General features: G+C 39.8%; 1 protein-coding gene across 15 annotated transcripts in view; it reads left to right on the top strand.

The window, feature by feature from the left end:
* Positions 1-14644, top strand: part of PTPRF (protein tyrosine phosphatase receptor type F) — a 467761-nt gene that overhangs the window by 187598 nt on the left and 265519 nt on the right. The window lies entirely within an intron of this gene.

Below are 14644 nucleotides of genomic sequence, written 5' to 3'. Positions count from 1 at the left end.
ATCTTCAAAATATTGTGTGTCCCCCGCCTTTTGGATGACAATTATATACTACACAAATGTGTTAAGTGAATGGGTCACAAGCTAATTCAGAACCCACAATATATAAGTAAAGTCACTGTAGCTGCTGGGAAATATATGCTGAGGCAGCACCTGTTGTTAAGGGCTATCCGTCTCTGCTGCAATCTGTTGTTATTGCCACAGAATTGTAAATAGTAGGATTAGAGTAAAAAAGGGAGAGTGCTTTTTATGCAATCTTTTTTCCATTGAAAAGTGCTCCCCTTGGTGAAGGTGCTCTGTTCAGTGCATTCAGAGTGAGAACAGGAAGTAATAGTCATTATTCATTGTACTGGCCTCATTCTGAATTGGCTGTGTGTCATTGTGATGCCATCTACCTCATCCAGTTGTCCTTAAGATGAAAAAAGTGCAGAAGCAGCTACTGAGGACAGCAAAGCAGGTACAAAAAATAAGCATATTTTTTGTTTGTTTGCGAAGGTGGTGGTGCACTTCCAATCGGAAAATACGTTTAATGGGGATAGGAGGTGTGGGTGGGTGTCCGGTACAGTATAGTGCCTCAAAGATGGGATTAGTAAATGTTTATTTATATGCTTATACACTGCCTCATCTGCACACAAAGCTCGTTACACAAAACATCATGTTAAAGCAATCAGAATAGCACTTGCTTCCCCCTCCCGCTCCCCCAGTATTAAATCATGTGGTCTCTTCCTTCTAGAGAGAGAAATCCCTTGTGATTTTTCTCATTCCCGCCTAGGAGACTTTAAGTACATGCTGCGGACTTGCTGCCTGAAGGGGAGTGTGGGAAAAGACAGATGGGTGGGAGAGAGGGGGCTCCTCCCCTCCCCACCTCCAAAGGCCAGTTGCCACTCCTGTTGTTTTCTGCATGGTTTAACTTTTTGCCAGTAATTAGTACTGCTGCAAATTGATGGATTCATATTCTTTCTCACAGAGTTACAGGTACAGACATTTTATTTTATTTACGGTATTTATTCCAGTTCTTAAATTCTCCTTGAGCTGGAATAACTTGCTTAGCTAATTTTATACCATTCTGTTAAGCAGAACCAGAAATGAGGCAATGAATGATCCATGCTTCATCCATTTCTGTGTAGCTGCCACAGTATGTGATTATATCAACTTTCTGTTCTCTGAAGCAGTAGTAGTACTAGTGTTCCAAAAGGTTTGTAGTGTGGACTAATTGAGGATCACATGAGGAAACCTTTGGAGACCAATACTTACTCACAATTGCGTAACATGTCCTCCTTCCTTATAGTTATCTTATGAAGGGCTGCTTCACTGGTAACAGATTTGCTTGGCAGTGATATATCTCTGCATGGGGGGCGGGAAATTTTTTTTTTTGGTAATCCTTGGAATACAACAGTTAATTTTACTTCAAAACACACAGATAAGCACCACAGCACACTCTCATGCTCTGTTTTCTGTGCAGTAATATACACGGTTTTTATTGTACAACAATTATTTCCGTGTAGGAAAAAGATCACGTGTTAAGCAGCCCTGAGGCGTGTTGAGAAAACAGAAATCTAAGGCCTCTTCTCTCTTCCTTGCACAGAATTACTTCCTGAGTGGGAAGGCAGTTTTTGTGTCACTGCAGCCTGGATGACCTTGAGGCACACAGATTAACATAGGCTTTGTTGCATGTGATAGGTGGCTTGGTCTTGATGTGTGACTCTAAATTCCAATTTTTCCCTTATCCGTCCTCTCTGGCGCTCTTGATAACAAGGCGATAGTGTTCAGAGCAAATTGGTCTGAATCACTGCATTAGGGGGACAGAATGGAAGTGCATCAGCTGCAATTGGCAGCACTGCTGAACATTGGCAATTTCATTTTTCCTTGCTGTCTGTGTGACAGGCAGGAATCAGAGCAATCAAATGCCCAGTTAAGTGCTGACGCTACCTGGAGATGGAAATTGCGTGTTTTACAGAAAAGACAAATCCTCTAAAACACCATGGAGTTGTGGCTGTCTGTTTTCTGCAAAAACAGAATATGTTGGTGAATAACAATACAAAATGGGTGTTCAGGGAAAAAAAGGAAGCCTAGAAAAGGACTGATTGGCAAATCATTTTATTTATTTATTTAATTTGGAGGCAGGCATTTGCCTTGTTTATGTGAAGATAAAATTTGCATACGCATGGCCCAGCCTACCTAATTTGCGCGCAGGAATTCCCCTCTGCTTCTCTGAAATCACTGAGAAGTACTATAGGAGTGTCAAGGCCAATTAATATCTGCCAAGTGTTTTGAATGCCTCTGTTGTAAGGTGGTAATACAGAATAGAGCTATCAATGACCTAAGTCCCTGGGCTTTGTGAGAGAATTATGCCTAGAAATGGAGCATAATTGATAATGCAGCAGGGTGTGCATGGATCACTTGTGCTGTGTGTATCTGAAAGCAGAGTTCCGCGAAAGCCCATAACCTAGGGTCTCCCACTCTCAAAATCTGTTTTGTTGTTACTGCAGCAGATTTTACTGCTGCTGCTCTAGCTTCTTGATAATTAGGCAGCTGTGCACATAGTAAGACATTTCAGGGTGAAATAAAACAGATTGTTGGAGTGTCATTTAGTGGGACTGGCATAAGGAATAAATATGGACTCTCTGAGAATTAAGTTTTCAGGATAGTCTTGAAATATATGTATGTGACTCAGATATTTCAAAATGGAGGGGAGTTTGTGGATTACCCTTCTGTAACAACAACCACTAGGATTAGCCAGATCGCTCAGATATATTTGTTGAGATGGTATAAACATCAGCTCGTCAAAATAGAGGGTGACGCCTTTAGTGGTATATGTCTGATATGTGTTTAAAATATATATACACATGCTAATTTGATAGAACACTTCCAAATTTTCCTTTGCAGAGTATAGAATTTTTTATTTTTTAAAAAAAAAAATCAAATTTCCTCTGATCTGACTGTTTCTGTCAGGGTGACCCTAATTCCATTACAGCATTTTGGAAGCAATTCAGGATGATTGTTCTATACTTTCTCCCTCAGCTTCTTCGTGTTTGTCTTTTATGTGCCCTCTCTGCTTCCCCTTCTGTCAGCTCTTGACTGTGCAAGGGAAAATAGCTTTGCAGATTTCATTTAATGTTCATTTCAATTGTCAAGGAAAAGATGCTCTTTCCAGGCTTTTGGAATATATTGCTTACTAAAACCCCAAACACTGCAAATCTTTTTCTGAAAACCAGGAAATGAAAATCAATTCTTTCAGCAGAGGCCATTGAGGCTGTTGTGCGTTTCCCTCCTCTTTATTAGGCTTTGTGTCTGAGGTTCTGGGCAAGGCTTCCATTAGCTGGGGGCAGGTCTGGGTGACCCACCAGAGTTTCAGATAATCTCAAACAGAGTTTCAAATCCTTTGAAGAAGAAAAAAAAGCCACATCAGAAATGACCTGGCGTGATGGAGGAACAAAAGTGAAGCTTATATAAATGGAGGTGTGAACCAACATAGGATATGCTCAATTACCTGCACTTGACTTCTTGACATTTGGGAGGAACTGCGTTTCTTTGGAGAAAGAGCATGGATGGGGCCTCAGGAAAGAGAGCAGTTCCGTCACTGCAGAATCTGGGGCTTATATGAATATCAATTGTATGTTTTCTTCTGATCTTGTTAATAATGGTTTGCAGAACGTACAGCACATGTGCACTTTTTTAATTTCAAAAAATTGAAAACCCATAACAAATGGCAACTTTTTGGGAATGTGGGTTGGAGGAATAGTCTCTCTTATTAGTGGGACACGGCTCTCTCTCTCTCACAGTTGCTGGAGCTTACGTGGCACCTGCTTAAGGAGAGTAGACTTGCATCATAGGTGCCTGGCATCCCTCCATAGGGACTTAGTAAGTTTAATAGTTTTGGGGGTCTTACACTGACAAATGGGCAAGGCATGCCATCCCTTTCTAATTTTATTTTATTTTTGTTTTGTTACATTTATTTTCTGCTCTTCTTCCAAAGGAACACAGGGTGCCAAGTGGCAGGCCTTAGAATGGCCTCCCAGTTATAGTCTACCGTGCTTCTTATTGCCAACCCAGCAGTTCAAAAGCATACCAGTGTGAGCAGATAAATAGGTACCATTGCAATATATAGATATAGATATAATAAAAAATACATCATAGAGAAAGCTGAAAGAGGACTACACACACACACACACACACACACACACACACACGGCTTAACACAAGTAGAGCCAGATGCTAGAGGATGCCAAAATACATTTGGTATCTACCAAGAATGAATCTAACCCTAATGGGGTCAGAAGTCATAGTATCCAAATCCCTTTATGCACAGATGAGCACAACAGTCTTACTGGGGTCATTTAACCTGCTAACCTTTCCCCAAAGGAAAAATGTGGGTGTTCTTGGTTCTGTCATATGCACTAGTTGCTCAAGATTTAATGAGGATGCATCAATCTTGACTGATAGTTTATTGTTATCTTCCGTTATTATTTATATGTGGCATTATCAGGATACATGACACCTCACATAATAACAGAAACAAAAGACTGGGTCCTGACCTCTGGATCTTAACATTTGAACTTAGTGGTGGAGGGCGGTAAAGAGAGGCACAGAGCTAATGAGGGCTGACATCAAGCAGATGCAGTTACTTTGGGTTTAATGTGCGTTTTTATTCCTTTTCTTTTTTTAAAAAAAAATCATTACTTCTTACAACTGTTCCTGTGAAGATTGCAACCTGGGGTACAGTGGTACCTTGGGTTACATACGCTTCAGTTCTTCAGTTCTTATTTAAGTTCTTAACCCGAGGTAATATTTCTGGGTTAGCGGAGTCTGTAACCTGAAGCGTATGTAACCCAAGGTACCACTGTATTTATTAACTTCCACAGTGGTAGCTGTGTTTTTCTGTTGCAGCAAAATGTAAACTTTGTGCACCACAGTCTGCAATGTGAAAGCTCTGAATTACATTACAAGAAGAGGTTCAGTGCTATTGCTTGGGGACTGAACTGAAAGAAAGTATTTTGGGCACATAATGTGTGTTGATTTGCTTCCCAACACCAGGATATTTAACAGCAACTGGTTTGTGAATGACTACGGTTAATTATAAAATTATCGCTCTGTATATTTCCCCCTGTATTTCATTTCCCCCTCACTTCATTGTTTACAATCCCCTTCCCACAAACGCTGTGCATATGTACCTGCTTCTCAGGGAAACAATTCATGCAACTGGTGAAGTGGACTGTAACCCACAAAAGCCTAAAAATAAGTTTGTTTGTTTTAAAAGTACTACAAGACTCCTTGTTCATTCTGTTTAGTGACACAAAGGATATATGTTTTGTGCATCTCAATGATTACATTGGCTAGAATCACATAATATCCAGAATTGATTTATTATGTGATTGTGAAAAACATTGTTGCTTGCATTGTTTTTAATATATTATGTTGGTGTTTACATTGCAAAACTACTGTCTGTTTTCCTGGGTAAGCTTGTTTTGGGGATTTGCATGTGTTAATTACTGATGTGCTTGTGCATCACATGAAAATCCTTCCTATTGTAATTAATATTTGCTCAGATATTCTTGGTCTATCAGTATGGACAGGGAGATCAAAGAGAAGCCAATCTTCTATAAGCTTAGATTTACCAGATGTAAATTCATAAAGGATTTGATGTGGGGATTGAGGAATGTCTCCACCAGATCTATTTTGCTCATTTTGCTTTCTGCTTTGTGGTTCGATTCCTATTTATTTATTAGTATTTCAGACTGCTATTCTAGTCTATTTATCTTAGAGAGAGAAAATGTACATTTTAAAAGCAGAATTTGGATAATCACATTCCTTAGAATCAGAACAACCAGACTGTTGCAGTTTGATCTAGATAGCAAGATACATTTTCTTGCTTGTCTCTATTTCCCCCCATATAGTGAAGATTATCCAAATGAAATCAGTGAATCCAATCCTGTTGCTACTCAGAAGTATAAAGAACTGAGGGTCAGGGCTATAAGCTAAAGGGGTTAACCATACAGTAGCCAATCATATGAATCTATTGTAAGCAAATTTTAAGCTGGTGAAAAGCACATAGTGGAATTTCTTGGAATCAGAGGTGTAGTGTTAAGACTACCTTGTTTCCAAATAATCTTACTACTTAGGTTTTTTGTTTTTTGTTTAGCCAACTGAGATAGCAAGTACAGGTAGTTGCAGTGTGATGGGCATGGCTGTGAGTTAAGTTAATAGAGTATTGACATTGCTAATGCCCTGCTCAGTTCATAGCTCTTGCTGATGGAAACATAAACGTCTCCTCTTGAACCCACTTGGGGAAACTACAGTGTAAGGCTTTTGAACAAATTTAGAATGACTGCAATCTGTGTAATAAGAGCAAATATTAGGATTTTAAATGAATAAGATCACTGGGGAAGCAGGCAGTATGGCATTTAAATAATATTCCATAGCTTTTCATGCCCTGGAAATATGCAAAAACAAGTTACAATTTAAAATGATGATGATGATATCTTGCAGCAAAGGGAGAAAATGCTGCTGGTGAAGAATTTGTGTATATAAAGCACTGCTGACATACGTACTATCATACATAGCACCAGAGAGTCTAGTGTTCTGGCAATTTGATCCATGAAAAGCCTTAAACATTGTCACACCTTCCTTTTCATTTACCCATAATCTATAGTCAGCATTATTATACTTTACCCTGTCTCCCCCCCCCCAAAAAAAAAAATTAAAGATGGTTTTTCGGTTCCAGGTGGTATGTCAGAATTTGTGTTTTCTATTCTCAGTAAGTCTGTCTAATTAGGAGGGTGCGGACATTCTCACTCCATCTGAATTTGATTACAGCACGGATTATGAGAGAAAGCGAGAGCTAGAGCAGCGGTTCTCAAAGGATGTGGCAAGAGAGGATGGCAAGTGTGGTGAGAAATTTCAAGGACAAACAAAGAAACATTTAATCATTTCAGTGTAATATATTATATTCTAGTATTAAAATTAATTGCAGAATATGGATAGATATAGTTTCCAAATCAAGCACTGCTAGGGGTTTGAGAACCACTGATCTAGGGTGTAAGGCAACCTGAAGTAAGATGCAGACAATCCCATGCAAACCTGAGTCTGAGGCTGCAATTCTAAGCACACTTGTGACAAAAATAAACCTACAAGCAGAACTGGAGCCTGGTATTTTGGTACCCAAGGCAAACAACCTGAAATGCACTCATAAGCCAACACCATATTTTATTGTTTAAAAATGATCAACAGTTGTAATAAATTGGTAAAGCAACAAGTACATATCATTTACCTATTTTTTCCAGTTGTGGTAAAACTACAATAGCAATTTGATCAGAAACGATAGATAGATAGATAGATAGATAGATAGATAGATAGATGGTATAGATGGTATAGATATAGATAGATTAATGTTTATCACATCAGTAGACAAATTGTAAATATAATGTAGGCTATTCAATAACACTGGCTGGTATGCAACTACGTAATTTGAGGTTGTGTTTTGGCATGCTAGGCATGATAATTTTGCTCTCTTCTGCTGCCCCAACCGAGCCAATTGTGGGGGAAGCAGACAGGATAAAGTTCTGTTACCAGGCCAGGCCTGATATATTTTGGCACCTGAGGAAAACCCCCAAAATGGCACCCCTCTCCCCGCTAGGAGAGGAGTATTGAGTGAAGATCTGTGTCAGAAACAAGGGGAGAATAAATATGTACATTGGAATCTGCTGCCCCTGTGAATCCTAGTGCCTGTGGTGGTTGCCTCATGGGTGAGCCAACCCTTTCTGTCACATGTGAGAATCCTTGCACAGAGCTTCCACTAACGACACTCATTAGTTGAATCCTGTGCACTTTGTACATGTTTATACACGCACACACATACACCATTAATCATGATTTAGGTGCCCCCTTGAATCAGGCACCCAGGGCAAGAACTCTGTTTCCCCCACCCTAGTTCCAGCCCTACACACTAGACTTATTTCTGAGTAAACATACACATGCATATGATTGCATTGCGATCTCGCTTGACATCTCCAAGATTGCAGGTTCCAAAGAAGACATTGCTTTGAATCACGACAAGATGTGTGCTAGCAGGATAATTTTTCACAAAGCTCACTCTGATATCTCTTACATAATAAATCCAATAAATCATTGGTTTTAATTTTGCTAGAACCATCCATTCACTGTCAAGCTTGTCTTTTGTCCATTCTCAAACTCTTAATAATGTCCTTATCGCTCTCTGATAAACTATTGACAGTGTTTTCTATCACTATTACTATTTCGTTACAATGCATTTTCCTGCCATATTCACAAATTGGCTTGCTTCTTTGATTCTTCATCTGTAGAGAGTAACAGAATGATGAGATACTTAGAAGCTATTTCCTTTTTACTGGAAACGCCAAACTTTTATTCCTTCTGTTAGTTGGAACTTGCAAATTCTGAGTTACATATTTGGCATGGATGAATCTATTGTCTCTTGCTAAATTATTGACTAATGTTCATTGCAGATGACTGCAATATGTGCAGGAAGGAGAGATTACTATAGAACCTGCACCACCACTAGCATGTATGGATGAAATTTTGTTTTTTGTATTAAGTTTACTAACTGGTAGTATAATAGCCTAGCAGTATCATAAATGGTGTGCATTGATTGCCGTCCTTGAGAAAACCACTACTAAGGTACAACTGCTTTGTTCATATAGCATTTTTATTCTAACATTCTAGCAGTTTCCTTTAGAACAACAAAGCTTGCAATAGAATAGTACGCTTTCTACATACCTGACCGTTGAGAGTAGGGGTAAAAATTTCACTTTAGCACTCTTTTTAGCATACAAATGAGTATTATGATGGCATTCTTTAGGTTTCGATGGTGTTCCCATCCATTTCTGAGAATGTTCTGCATAGAGCTTTGGGGTTTGCTCTGAAATCCCTCCGGACCCTACTCTGAAGGAAGTACATCAGAAATATATGTTCATAAAAAATAAAATCAAGTGAACAGTCAGCTTCCTTGGCAGTAGAGGTTCTCAGAACATGCAAACCGTTTCAACTGTCAAGGAATATTTCCGATGCTTTCAGTTTAAACAGCATTTTAAGGAAATAGAGTGAAAACATCTTCTCACAATTGTCATTTGGTTTGAGTGTCAAAAAGGACGTGGACATCTTTGAAAACATTCGTCTAAGAAAAAAAATGACCCCATAGAAAAATGGGGGGGGAGGAGCCATAATAGTGAGGGTTTTTCACCTGAGGAAGTACAGTTTGGGGAAGATAAAAACAGTTGTTGGCAGATCCTATGCCTTTTTTTAAATGTGGGGGTTTTGGGGGGGAGTTATTGGGTCGTTTATTTTGATTATGTATTTTGTGGTTTTATATTTTGATTTTATTCTATGAACCCCCCTGAGACCTCCAGGTATAGGGCAACATATATATTCAATTTATTATTATTATTATTATTAGGCAACATATATATTCAATTTATTATTATTATTATTATTATTATTATTATTATTATTATTATTATTAATCAATCCTGAAAATGATTCAGAATCCTTAAACCTGAACAAAACCCTTCAATTAGTGACGCTGTGATTAATTCTGATGGTCGAGATGTCTGGCCACTGTATCACCAGGGTGGATTTTCTATCGCATTGGGGTGGTAATTGAATTATTTTGAGCATCTTGCATAGTGTGAATTTCTGCAGCCAAACTTACTGACCTTGGTGTAAGTTAGGGCATTTGTGACAATCAAATAACAATCTGCACTGCATGTAGACATTTAGCTCCTACAAGCCATTCATTAGCTGTTGGCCTTCTCCATAATACACATTGAGCTTTTGGCAAAGGCATGGTTGGTCACCAATAGCAATGCTGGAGAAATCTCAAAAGGGATTAATGATTTTTAGTTGCAGCTGCTGCCACATTCAGATCCCTTCATTAGTCAGCTTGGAATCTGACTTTAAGCAGCTTTACATAGATATATCAGTTTTGTTCTGTGAAAGAATCATTGGCTTTCTGGTTCTTGACTCGAGAATGTTTGCTATCCTGGATTTTCCATATGTATATCCATGAAACAAAATGTGCTTGTCTTGTACCATCCTTTATCTTGTGAGGAAAATAAGTTAAATACCTGCAGATTTCCCCCCACTGTTGGCTTTCAGTAATGCTGCAAGTAGTCTTGCGGAGCTGAAACACTGATTCCAAAGTATCCAATGAATGTCTTATGTTAATTAGTTCACTGCTGTATTAAGATATCTAACATGGAACTGTGTCTAGTCCTATTCTGTCAGCCATTATGATTTGCTGCGTAACCTGTAGCCCTCCAGCTGCAATGATCAAGACAAAAGTAGTACCAGAAATGGGTACAAGGCTGTCAAGTGGCTGCATCCCACCCACATTTGTGGAGTAAGCCCAGCCCAAGATGTGTGACTATATCTCATTGCAGTTTACTGTGTAGACAGACCTGTAGTCTAGGAATTTGCTCACACAAATACATAGCCATCTTCAAATAGCTCAAGAGTTGTCACATGGAGGGTAGAGGAAGCTTGTTTTCTCCTGCTCTGGAGGCTAGGACCCAAACCAAAGGATTCAAAGTACAAGAAAGGAGACTCCGACTAAAGATTAGAATGAACTTTCTGAGAGTAAGAGCTGTTCCACAGTGGAACAGACTCCCACGAGAGGTGGAAGGTTTTTTAAGAAGAATGGACACCTGTCATGTATGATCAGCTGAGATTCCTTCATTGCAGGGGTCTGAACTAGATGACCCTCAGAGTCCCTTCCAACTCTACAATGTTATGATTCTATGATTCTTAAGTGTTCAGGTCGGAGCTGTAGGCTGTAAAGGTAGATCACCTAGGCAGCTAGTTAGCAGGGGTGTTGTACCCTTGTACCCTAGGAGATGATGTGACCAAGTGGTTTTCTAGTAAAAAGTTCCAAACACTTGTGCTGGGCATGCTTGGAATAAATCTTTCTCCCTAGGCCCATGTGTCCTCTGTGGCTCAGAAGTGCCCTTTACCAGGGTTGTCTGGTTTGACAGCTGTGACTGTTCCTGGACTTGGATAGGCTGACCACTATAGTCCATGCACTGGTAACCTTGAGGCTGGATTACTGTAATGCGCTCTACATAGGGTTGCCCTTGTGTTTGGTTCACAAGCTCCAGCTGGTGCAAAATGCAATGGCCAAAGTGCTGGTGGGGGCGTCTGGTTGAACCAAGGTCCAGAGTAGCTGGAGTAACTGAAATCATCTACAAGCATATCATTGATTTCCTCAGCTGGCAAAGCTTGTTTGATAACAAGAAGGAACCGAGGCTTCAGAATTGTTTTCTCCTTGCCAGTCCTGGGTAAGGGATGGGTAATGATGGCAATGCACCATATGGAGATGAGGAAGAAAAGGAGGCAAGAGTAGAAGTGGTATAGCTATAAGAAAGTTTCACAACCCTTTAGAAAATTTATTGCCACAGCTTCAGCAATACACATGCAGAATTGACCCGGGCAGGTATTTTAAAAGAATGTTGTTGTGTTACTGTGCTGTCTTAAACACAGAATATTTTTTCTGTCTAATGAAGATTAGTTAGATTTCAGAGCTATGGCTTGTAACACACTGCATATTCAGAATATGCAGGATTTTCTTGCTAAACTCTTATAATGAAGATTGAAGGGGAACTGTACCGCACTGTACAGCTAGCTAACTTGGCAATTATAATGAAGTGGTTTGTATTACTATGTTTTGAATGACACAAATTATTCACAAGGTAAAAACTGCAAATATGTTGTATAGGATTATGCTGCTGAAATGTAGTACAAATTGCACTGCAGCTTACTATCCTAGTGGTGCAGCAATAAAATTAATAACACATTTGCAAAGCTAAGCAGGGGCTGGTATGGTTTCAAATTGGATGGGGGACTATATGTTGAGATTCCTTCATTTCAGGGGGTTGGACTAGATGACCCTCAGGATCACTTCCAACTCTACAGGAATAAGGACCCAGTGGCCCTCCAGAGGTTGCTGAACTGACAACCCACATCAGCCTCAGCCAGCATGGTCATCCCAATGTTCAGGGATGATGGGAATTTTAGTCCAATGATATCTGGAGTGCCACAGGTTCTCCATCCCTCATTTAGTTAGCATTCTGTATTATACAGAGCATAGACATGCTACAGTGATTTTTACTGAGTGCCACAGAACACATTTCTTAGGTTTCTGTGGCCACAGGAGAGAGAGGCAGATACAAGAGACAAAGACATATATGGATACAGTTTGAATGATTCTATTATAATTCACATGCCGGAGGGAAGAGTGAATTCTGATTTATGACCGTTTCCTGTCTTATGTCCCTTTACAATTGCTTTAGTCAGCAGATTCCTCGATGTGGGGAGTACACAGTGGTGTGTGTGTGTGGGTGGGTGGGTGGGTGGGTGGGTGGGTGAGAGAGAGGGGGGGGAGTGAAATTGCTGGTGCCACACACCATCTCCCTGCTTAGGGGTTGGGTTTTTCCCCCCAAGAGCTCTAGTTCAAATCAAGGTACATTTTGATGATCTCTTTCATGTGTGATAAAGTCTAAGGCTGGCACCAGTACAGTGCTAATTTAACAAGAGGGAAATCGTTGGTGCCACAATGGTATAAAATTGTATTAATGCAATGAACTAAACTTACTTGTCATTTGAGTAGCACCAAACACATCACTTTTGTCAGGTGTTGCAATTGGAAATCATAGTGATATAACTGTTGCAGCCATGCTGGTGTTGGCCTGAAATATTTTGTAGAGCTTTGTCAAAATAAAACATCTGTAGAGAAAGTGGGGTGCTCAGGAGAGTCTCTTGTGACCCCTTCCTTGCCCCACTGCTGCACAATTGCTTTATTTTCCAGTAGTGTCTGCCACTGCTCTCTTTTGTCGCTCATGTGCAGCCCCAGAAAAGCAGAAAACTGGGACTGTCCAATTAATGATTCAACTTGGGAATCCTTGACCAGTGTCCTTTGAGCCTCCAGCCAATCCCTCTCAATTTATGCAAAACATAAAGCCAGCTCTCCAGCCTTCTGCTTCTCCCCATGAATAGAGCAAATATCTGACTTTACCAGCTCTAGTCTTAGACTGCTAATAGGACGAAACCCAAAGTGATGAAGGCACATGAGGATTCCCAAATCCTGAGATTGGCAATTGCACATAGACTCCACTAGTCCAGTTGTGAAACTTTATTAAGAATATTGGCAAGAGAGCAATAAGGTCCAACAGAAATTTTAAAAGCAAAAAAAGAACCCAATGACTCCAATACCAGACCACTTCTATCCTAATTACTAACAGCACAATGATCTCAGTCCACTTAAGCGTAGGCAGTAAGGACAATCAGTTTCCTGGTAATATGGAAGATGTGAAATGGGCACTGTATGATAAAGGGAGGGGACAAAGCTGCAAGGGCCGTTCCACCTTTTAAAGACTCTGTTCTCTCTCCTTGAAGGGAGTGACCCCGGCTCTTTCTAACCAAAGAGAGCCACAGTCAGTTTGCCAGATGTGTCACATTTCTCCAACCTGCACCTTAAGGCATTCATTCAAGAGTTTTGAATATTTGGTGGAGATACCTGAGATACACGACAACTTGGTTTACAGGAAATGCTGGGAGGGCTTTGTCACGGCATTTACTTCCTGCAACTGGGCTGCAGGGAATTAAATAATTCCACTTAGAGATAGATTAAAATGTAATGTTTAGGTGTTAGCAAGGAAGCGTTGACTGCTGTGGTCAGGATGGTCTCCTGTGGCATGTGGATTTAAATCACCAATGAATTTCTATATGAATAAGAAAGAAATACTGCAGCCTATTATAAATAATAGAATATGGTAATATTACTGCTGCATTCAACAATTCCACAGCCTTGACAGCACAGCTGTTAAGAGTTAGGATTTTAAAATATGTACAATCCTTTGTCAACAGAGTTAAGAATGGCAGCATTACATGGCTTATTTCTGCATGAGAGTATTTTGTGGGGGAATTTAATGACAAACTGTTCTGCATTTTGACCTTTCATAAATATTCTGGGCTTTTGCATCTTCCAGTGAATTGGTGAGATTCTCAAATTAAGACATGCAGAATCTTAATGGCTACTCTGACATTTTGCTAGACCTGGCTGGCTGAGTACCTGAACTTGATTAGTTTTCTAATGTGCTTGCTCTGCCAAGCCTGAGACACCAGTGTTCGGGGTAGTTTAGTTTTCTGTAAAGTGATTGCACTGCAAACCTCTTTCCAATTAAAAGGTGATGCTGTTCAGGTAATGGAAAGTTGTTTTATTGTTCCTGTCCATTGGTATGCATGAAAGCAGTAAGGTTTTAGGAAAGTGATATAGCTTGTATTTTTGTAGCTCTTTATTTTATACAGCAGGTATTTATCTTCAAAAATGTAGGAAAACTCTCATGTGCCTAGCTAACTGGGTGACAGAGAACATTGATCACAAAGACACCCCCTGCATTAAACATTGTGAGAAGAAAAGGTTTTCTGTTTCCAAAGATGATAGGGCTACTGTTTTATTTTAAAACCAAAGTGATATGAGATGACGCTGGCCAGTTGTGGCAACCAAGTACTCAGGTTAATGCCCAATTCCAAGCTGATATAATGAGTAATTATTTTCCCCATGCAAACTAATTGCCTCTTTTTGGCTCTATTAATGCATCTTCCAATTAGGATATCCAATTCA

Source organism: Podarcis muralis, chromosome 5 (genome assembly GCF_964188315.1).
Source record: "Podarcis muralis chromosome 5, rPodMur119.hap1.1, whole genome shotgun sequence".
Lineage (NCBI taxonomy): Eukaryota > Metazoa > Chordata > Lepidosauria > Squamata > Lacertidae > Podarcis > Podarcis muralis.
The sequence above is the reverse complement of the archived record's forward strand: the minus strand, read 5'-3'. Positions and strand labels throughout refer to the sequence as shown.